At 44.5% G+C, this 9,402-nt stretch overlaps 1 protein-coding gene across 3 annotated transcripts in view; it reads left to right on the top strand.

The window, feature by feature from the left end:
- Nucleotides 1–588: 588 nt before the first annotated feature.
- The window catches only part of LOC143281880 (uncharacterized), a 22,960-nt gene continuing 14,146 nt past the window's right edge, over nucleotides 589–9,402 (top strand). The window contains exon 1 of one of the 3 annotated variants that reach the window (XM_076587153.1): nucleotides 589–830. The gene's annotated coding sequence lies outside the window, so the exon portion shown is untranslated. The remainder of the gene's footprint in view (nucleotides 831–9,402) is intronic. The other 2 variants (XM_076587150.1, XM_076587155.1) reach the window with 2 other exon arrangements.

Below are 9,402 nucleotides of genomic sequence, written 5' to 3'. Positions count from 1 at the left end.
TCTGTATTTGTTAAGTTTCATGCACGGGTCTGTATTTGTTAAGTTTCATGCATGGGTCTGTATTTGTTAAGTTTAGTTAAGTTTTATGCATGGGTCTGTATTTGTTAAGTCTAATGCATGGGTCTGTATTTGTTAAGTTTAGTTAAGTTTAATGCATGGGTCTGTATTTGTTAAGTTTAGTTAAGTTTAATGTATGGGTCTGTATTTGTTAAGTTTGATGCATGGGTCTGTATTTGTTAAGTTTAATGCATGGGTCTGTATTTGTTTAGTTTAATGCATGGGTTTGTATTTGTTAAGTTTAATGCATGGGTCTGTATTTGTTTACCCATCTGCCAGTGTTTAGATCATGAGGTTGTTTCAGTTCATTTCGTGTCTACTTTCATGATGGAACAAAAACAGTGCAATATAAAACTGCCACTCTCCCCGCTCCCAGACTCACAAAACAGATTCAATGAAAGATAATTCATCTCCATCTTCTTTTGGCTCTTGTATTCGACCATACCGCTCTTTCCATCAGTACGACAGGAACCATGCCACTTTAACTACAGGCACAGGAGTTGTGTCCCTTTAGTAGGCAGACGACTATTTCCGATTTGTTAGCCACTGGAGTGGTAGTGAGTACGTCATAGTAAATTGGCAGATGAACGTGTTTGATGCTTCTGTGGACACGGAAGCTGCCAGCTGATTATCGCAATTTGGCAGCAGCAGGAAAGGAGAGTCTGATTTACGCTGGATGGATTCACGATCACGACAGAGCAATACTGGAGCGTAAAAAGTGACGGTCATCCTTTTGACGATCTACCCGACTGGTGTGTCAGAAATCTGAGAAGGTATAGACTGTTGTCTTATCGTCTGAAGTTTTCAGAAGGTATAGACTGTTGTCTTATTGCCTGAAGTTTTCAGAAGGTATAGACTGTTGTCTTATCGTCTGAAGTTTTCAGAAGGTATAGACTGTTGTCTAATCGTCTGAAGTTTTCAGAAGGTATAGACTGTTGTCTTATCGTCTGAAGTTTTCAGAAGGTATAGACTGTTGTCTTATCGTCTGAAGTTTTCAAAAGGTATAGACTGTTGTCTTATCGTCTGAAGTTTTCAGAAGGTATAGACTGTTGTCTAATCGTCTGAAGTTTTCAGAAGGTATAGACTGTTGTCTTATCGCCTGAAGTTTTCAAAAGGTATAGACTGTTGTCTTATCGTCTGAAGTTTTCAGAAGGTATAGACTGTTGTCTTATTGCCTGTAGTTTTGAAAAGGTATAGACTATTGTCTTATCGTCTGAAGTTTTCAGAAGGTATAGACTGTTGTATTATCGCCTGAAGTTTTCATAACATTTGCAACACTGTTTATGGAGTGTTGGATTTTTTTGTGTGTGACTGAATTTCATAATGCGTGTGTCTTATGACTTTGGAGGCAACTGTTTCCAGTACTGGATGATTTCTGTGTGATAGCATTAATTTTGATAATTCTTATGGGTCACGACTAAGGTGATATCGGTTATGGTGTTGAGTGATTTCTGTGTTATGAAATTTAATATTATGTGTGTACTATGAGTGTAGAGGTATCTCTTATGACATACATTTTTGTGCGTGGTTAGTTGCTGTGTAATTACACACTCTCAGAGGTACCGTCAGACTATATTCCATTTTACATGGGGTTTACAGAAGGCTCAGGCTTGATCAGTATAATTATGTTTCTTTTCAGAATCGATGACCTTAACGTTAAAAGCTTAAAATGCTAAAAACCCTTTAGCCTTTTATGGTTATCAAGGCAAGGAATATTCATTGGCTGTGTGTAGGGCTCGGCTCATCAAGGCAAGGAATATTCATTGGCTGTGTGTAGGGCTGATCAAGGCAAGGAATATTCATTGGCTGTGTGTAGGGCTGATCAAGGCAAGGAATATTCATTGGCTGTGTGTAGGGCTCATCAAGGCAAGGAATATTCATTGGCTGTGTGTAGGGCTCATCAAGGCAACAAGTATTCATTGGCTGTGTGTAGGGCTCATCAAGGCAACAAGTATTCATTGGCTGTGTGTAGGGCTCATCAAGGCAAGGAATATTCATTGGCTGTGTGTAGGGCTCGGCTCATCAAGGCAACGAGTATTCATTGGCTGTGTGTAGGGCTCGGCTCATCAAGGCAAGGAATATTCATTGGCTGTGTGTAGGGCTCGGCTCATCAAGGCAAGGAATATTCATTGGCTGTGTGTAGGGCTCGGCTCATCAAGGCAACAAGTATTCATTGGCTGTGTGTAGGGCTCATCAAGGCAACGAGTATCCATTCGCTGTGTGTAGGGCTTGGCTCATCAAGGCAAGGAATATTCATTGGCTGTGTGTAGGGCTCGGCTCATCAAGGGAAGGAATATTCATTCGGTGTGTGTAGGGCTCGGCTCATCAAGGCAAGGAATATTCATTGGCTGTGTGTAGGGCTCGGCTCATCAAGGGAAGGAATATTCATTCGGTGTGTGTAGGGCTCGGCTCATCGAGGCAAGGAATATTCATTCGCTGTGTGTAGGGCTCAGCTCATCAAGGCAACGAGAATTCATTGGCTGTGTGTAGGGCTCATCAAGGCAAGGAGTATTCATTGGCTGTGTGTAGGGCTCATCAAGGCAAGGAATATTCATTGGCTGTGTGTAGGGCTCATCAAGGCAACAAGTATTCATTGGCTGTGTGTAGGGCTCATCAAGGCAAGGAATATTCATTGGCTGTGTGTAGGGCTCATCAAGGCAAGGAGTATTCATTGGCTGTGTGTAGGGCTCGGCTCATCAAGGCAACAAGTATTCATTCACTGTGTGTAGGGCTCGGCTCATCAAGGCAACAAGTATTCATTCACTGTGTGTAGGGCTCGGCTCATCAAGGCAACAAGTATTCATTCACTGTGTGTAGGGCTCGGCTCATCAAGGCAAGGAATATTCATTCACTGTGTGTAGGGCTCGGCTCATCAAGGCAACAAGTATTCATTCACTGTGTGTAGGGCTCGGCTCATCAAGGCAAGGAATATTCATTCACTGTGTGTAGGGCTCGGCTCATCAAGGCAAGGAATATTCATTGGCTGTGTGTAGGGCTCGGCTCATCAAGGCAAGGAATATTCATTCACTGTGTGTAGGGCTCGGCTCATCAAGGCAAGGAGTATTCATTCACTGTGTGTAGGGCTCATCAAGGCAAGGAATATTCATTCACTGTGTGTAGGGCTCGGCTCATCAAGGCAAGGAATATTCATTCACTGTGTGTAGGGCTCGGCTCATCAAGGCAAGGAATATTCATTCACTGTGTGTAGGGCTCGGCTCATCAAGGCAAGGAGTATTCATTCACTGTGTGTAGGGCTCATCAAGGCAAGGAATATTCATTGGCTGTGTGTAGGGCTCATCAAGGCAAGGAATATTCATTGGCTGTGTGTAGGGCTCGACTCATCAAGGCAACAAGTATTCATTCACTGTGTGTAGGGCTCATCAAGGGAAGGAGTATTCATTCACTGTGTGTAGGGCTCATCAAGGCAAGGAATATTCATTGGCTGTGTGTAGGGCTCGACTCATCAAGGCAACAAGTATTCATTCACTGTGTGTAGGGCTCATCAAGGGAAGGAGTATTCATTCACTGTGTGTAGGGCTCATCAAGGCAAGGAGCATTCATTCACTGTGTGTAGGGCTCATCAAGGCAAGGAGTATTCATTCACTGTGTGTAGGGCTCATCAAGGCAAGGAGTATTCATTCACTGTGTGTAGGGCTCATCAAGGGAAGGAGTATTCATTCACTGTGTGTAGGGCTCATCAAGGCAAGGAGTATTCATTGGCTGTGTGTAGGGCTCATCAAGGCAAGGAATATTCATTGGCTGTGTGTAGGGCTCATCAAGGCAAGGAATATTCATTGGCTGTGTGTAGGGCTCATCAAGGCAAGGAATATTCATTGGCTGTGTGTAGGGCTCGGCTCATCAAGGCAACGAGTATTCATTGGCTGTATGTAGGGCTCGGCTCATCAAGGCAACAAGTATTCATTGGCTGTGTGTAGGGCCCATCAAGGCAACGAGTATCCATTCGCTGTGTGTAGGGCTTGGCTCATCAAGGCAAGGAATATTCATTGGCTGTGTGTAGGGCTCGGCTCATCAAGGCAAGGAATATTCATTGGCTGTGTGTAGGGCTCGGCTCATCAAGGCAAGGAATATTCATTCACTGTGTGTAGGGCTCATCAAGGCAAGGAATATTCATTGGCTGTGTGTAGGGCTCATCAAGGCAAGGAATATTCATTGGCTGTGTGTAGGGCTCATCAAGGCAAGGAATATTCATTGGCTGTGTGTAGGGCTCATCAAGGCAAGGAATATTCATTGGCTGTGTGTAGGGCTCATCAAGGGAAGGAATATTCATTGGCTGTGTGTAGGGCTCATCAAGGGAAGGAATATTCATTGGCTGTGTGTAGGGCTCATCAAGGCAAGGAATATTCATTGGCTGTGTGTAGGGCTCGGCTCATCAAGGCAACAAGTATTCATTGGCTGTGTGTAGGGCTCGGCTCATCAAGGCAAGGAGTATTCATTCACTGTGTGTAGGGCTCATCAAGGCAAGGAATATTCATTGGCTGTGTGTAGGGCTCATCAAGGCAAGGAATATTCATTGGCTGTGTGTAGGGCTCATCAAGGGAAGACGGGGCCCAGTCCTCACCCTCCGCCACTCCAGCCTTCCCCAACCTGCATCACGTACCCATTTACACCCGGGTGGGGTGAGGAAACTCGGAGTAAAGTGCCGCTTTTCCCAAGGACACAACACCATGCCGAATCGGGGACACGAACCCTGATCAGAACACTGGATCAGACTGAAGTCGAACGGCTGACCGATCTGCTCTGGTGTCTCCCTTAATTAACTCTCTCCATACGAACAGCGAAAGAGACGATGTTAACAGCGTTTCACCCCAATTACCATCATCAAAATATTGCAAGTGGAAGGCTCTTATACTGAAGAGGTGAATGTTGACAAAGAATACCACAATTATGACGACGGAAGCTAAAGGTTGGGTCATTCAGACACCCACTGGACATCCGAGGGGTCTGTGTAGAGGAGAAGAGAGGACTGGCCGTACCGAGTGAGTTAACACAACACCACACACAGAGGACACAGGCAGGAACCACCGTGGCTTGGTAGTCATCGTCGCGGACTGACGATAAGGAAAACGCAGGTTCGAGTCCTATCGATCATCCACTTCACGGATTCGGCTCTGGGCGTGTCGCTACACAACTTTCCTGAACAACACTACAGGTGTCTGTATCTCTCGAGCCTATTTGCGCTGGGAAATAGCACGAAAGGAAGCGTAGAGTCCCCAACTTGAAATGGACCTTCATAGCAGCATCGTCCTCATCATCAACGTCAGTTAGGACAGAACGTAAAAACAGTCTGTCCTTTCATGTCCTAATGTCAGACTGACCTCATTTTCGGGTTCGCCTCTATTTCCGTGATTGTGGTGAGTTCCTGTCAAAGTATTCAGCGTTGGCAGACTCCTGGTAGACTTTCGCTGGAGGCAGTCACTATTTCAGAGGAGGAAGGAATGTTCACTCAGTCTGGCTCCTTGACTAAACGCACAGTTGTTGTTAGTAGGAGTGTTAGTAGGTGGAGTCGAGCGTGATGGTGGATTGCATCAGGCACTACTGAACACCACCGCAGTGCAGGGTCTCCTCAGGTGTGTGGCCTTCTGGTGGCCTAATATCATTTGATCCGTATGAACTATGGGCACTGGGACCGCGGCATACGTATGGTCTGGGTGTGGTTGTGTAGGGGGTGGGGTGGGGGAACGATGCAGAATAATACAAAAACATAAAACAAAGAAATAAAAGAGAGATAAAACGAAAAGAGAACAAAAATCAATAACAACTGATCAACGCCGGAAAGTGAGACATAAATGTCCTCTTTGTTACTCTGTGTGTGTGTGTGTGTGTGTGTGTGTGTGTGTGTGTGAGAGAGAGAGAGAGAGAGAGAGAGAGAGAGAGAGAGAGAGAGAGATTGTATTGTGCTATTATGGTTTTAAAAAAAAACATTTAGAAAACATTCAGCCTGCTGTAAGAGATCGCATTTAATTTTTTTTTTTTAAACATAACTGTTTGGCAGATGATGTTGCACAGAGAACTATCATTATGACTACTACCACACGAAGATTCTGTGCCATACAAATTTGTTTATTTTTTTAGCTGGACATAAGAATCAGGACCTCCACTGCACATAACAACAAGCTCTATAAATGATTTTTTTTTTTTTTTTTTTTGTATTTCTATTTCTTTTTCTCACAACAGATTTCTCTGTGTGAAATTCGGGCTGCTATCCCCAGGGAGAGCGCGTCGCTACACTAAAGCGCCACTCATGGTTTTTTTTCCTGCATGCCAGTTTTATTTGTTTTTCCTATCGAAGTGGACTTTTCAACAGAATTTTGTCAGGAACAAACGTTTTGTTGCCTTGGGTTCTTTTACGTGCGCTAAGTGCATGCTGCATACGGGACCTCGGTTTATCGTCTCATCCGAATGACTAGCATCCAGACCACCACTCAAGGGGGAGAAAATATCGGCGGTTGAGCCGTGATTCGAACCAGCGCGCTCAGATTCTCTCGCTTCCTAAGCGGACGCGTTACCTCTAAGCCATCACTCCACATTATGGAGTATGTAATGGTTATATCTTTTCAAATGGTTGTGGAAGTTTACACACACACACACACACACACACACACACACACGCGCACACACACACACACACACACACACACACACACACACACACACACACACACACACACACACACACACACACACACACACACACACACACACACACTCATGTATAAAATCTAGTCATTAAACTGGCACGCAGTTTTAATTATTAGTTTACACCAGGCAAACACGGGAACGACAGCCAACCAACAAACTATAAATATGTGCATTCCAGTGAATGTTTATTGTCATATGTTTTGCAGTAGACGTTAACTTCGAAGGGGGGGAGAGGGGGTTGGGGAGGGGAGGGGGCTTTTCCTTGCCATATAGGCCAACATCGTGTCTTTCAAACAGATTTGACATAATTATATCAGTTACAATGTTTTAAAGTGAATGTTCGCAACGTTTTTCTAATGATTTAAAAAAAAAAATTTACGAATACCCATATTTTGTGATTTTAATGTTACTTTTTATGTCACGTGTAACGGTGTTTTTTTGTTTTTTGTTTTTTTGTTTGTTTTGTTTTGTTTTGTTTGTTTGTTTGTTTGTTTTGCGTTTCTTTTTCCGCATCTGGTGTAATATTTCTTGATGAAATACTAGTACTAACATTGTTCGTATCTTCTCTTATTTTATGTGTAATTAAACAGATCAGATTAAGCTGTAGTCATCTCAATCCTGCAACTGAAGGTATTGCAGTATGGGTGTAACTGGTGTCGATTACTGTTTTAAGATAGTATTGTCAGGAAAAAAAAAGTCTTTTTAATGATAGAAGCAAGAAAATTCAGCTGTAGCTTGCAAACTTTAAAAAGAACAGGAATGTTGTATATTTCTCTTTTTTTTTTCCTCCTTCTCTGGCTTTCTTCCTATCTTTTCTAGAAATCTTCAGATTCAAACACTTGACTGTTGGCCGCCGTTCTTTCTCTGTTTCTGGACCTTGCGATTGGAATGAACTTCCTCTTTCGCTTCGTCAAGTGTCCACACTCAGCTCTTTCAAGTCTGGCCTTAAAACCCACCTCTTCCCAAAATAGCCTCCCTTCCCTGCCTCTTCCTTGTCTTCAGTTTCTCCAGTTTTAGAGTTATGCATGCGTGTGAATGACTGGTGCGAAAGCGCTTTGATTTGTCTCTGAACAAGATCCAGCGCTATATAAATACCATTATCATTATTATAAATCTATGTGATTGGAATGCAAAGTGGCTTGGGAATATAGGTGTCCTTAAAAGTGGTCTGTGTTGTGTCTTTCTTAATTCAGGATTCTGACTTATATAACATCGGTTTCGTACCAAGTAACAGCACACAGTTTTATTTTATTGTTTGATGGTCTGATGTGCTCTCAGCTTGTCACTTGACACACATCAGCGCCGCTCTGCGCAAAGAGCAGGAAGCAGACTATAGATATTACATTGTCAGTCAAGTGACTGCAGACAATAGATTGTAAAAACTGTCACCAAGCTTTCTGGTCCGATCCACAGTCTCTGAATGAAGTATGCAACAAACGGTTACACAGAAAGGCGAAGTCAGAATGCTTCACATCCAGTTCACAGAATTTGTGAGACGATTCCCTTGGGTCGTCGGTACAGAAGGATTCTTCTTCTTCCTCTTCCTCCTCCACCTCTTCGTCTTCTCCTTCTCCCTGAACTCTGTGAAGAGTCACTGGAGCGCCGCATAGAAGACCTGTTCAGCAGATTCGCTGTGGTCTGTTAGTTGCGCGTAAAAGCAAAAAGGTTTTCCTGTCCATTCTGCAATGTTGTCTGGTCAGTCCTTCGTTACAGAAGTATCAGCAGTATTTCGAAATAAACGTTGAACCAACAGCTTCTGTCCAGAGCGGTCAGTGTCCTGTGTCTTGAACCAACAGCTTCTGTCCAGAGCGGTCAGTGTCCTGTGTCTTGAACCAACAGCTTCTGTCCAGAGCGGTCAGTGCCGTGTGTCTTGAACCAACAGCTTCTGTCCAGAGCGGTCAGTGCCGTGTGTCTTAAACCAACAGCTTCTGTCCACAGCGGTCAGTGTCCTGTGTTTTGAATCAACAGCTTCTGTCCACAGCGGTCAGTGTCTTGTGTCTTGAATCAACAGCTTCTGTCCAGAACGGTCAGTGTCCTGTGTCTTGAACCAACAGCTTCTGTCCAGAGCGGTCAGTGTCCTGTGTCTTGAACCAATAGAGCGGACAGTGCCGTGTGTCTTGAACCAACAGTTTCTGTCCAGAGCGGTCAGTGCCGTGTGTCTTGAATCAACAGCTTCTGTCCAGAGCGGTCAGTGCCGTGTGTCTTGAATCAATAGAGCGGTCAGTGTCCTGTGTCTTGAACCAACAGCTTCTGTCCAGAGCGGCCAGTGCCGTGTGTCTTGAATCAACAGCTTCTGTCCAGAACGGTCAGTGTCCTGTGTCTTGAACCAACAGCTTCTGTCCAGAGCGGTCAGTGCCGTGTGTCTTGAACCAACAGCTTCTGTCCACAGCGGTCAGTGTCCTGTGTCTTGAACCAACAGCTTCTGTCCAGAGCGGTCAGTGCCGTGTGTCTTGAACCAATAGAGCGGACAGTGCCGTGTGTTTTGAACCAACAGCTTCTGTCCAGAGCGGTCAGTGCCGTGTGTCTTGAACCAATAGAGCGGTCAGTGTCCTGTGTCTTGAACCAACAGCTTCTGTCCAGAGCGGTCAGTGCCGTGTGTCTTGAACCAATAGAGCGGTCAGTGTCCTGTGTCTTGAACCAACAGCTTCTGTCCAGAGCGGTCAGTGCCGTGTGTCTTGAACCAAT

The sequence above is a fragment of the Babylonia areolata genome, chromosome 5 (genome assembly GCF_041734735.1).
Source record: "Babylonia areolata isolate BAREFJ2019XMU chromosome 5, ASM4173473v1, whole genome shotgun sequence".
NCBI lineage: Eukaryota > Metazoa > Mollusca > Gastropoda > Neogastropoda > Buccinidae > Babylonia > Babylonia areolata.
Note: the sequence above shows the minus strand (reverse complement) of the source record. Positions and strands in the feature narration are given on the sequence as shown.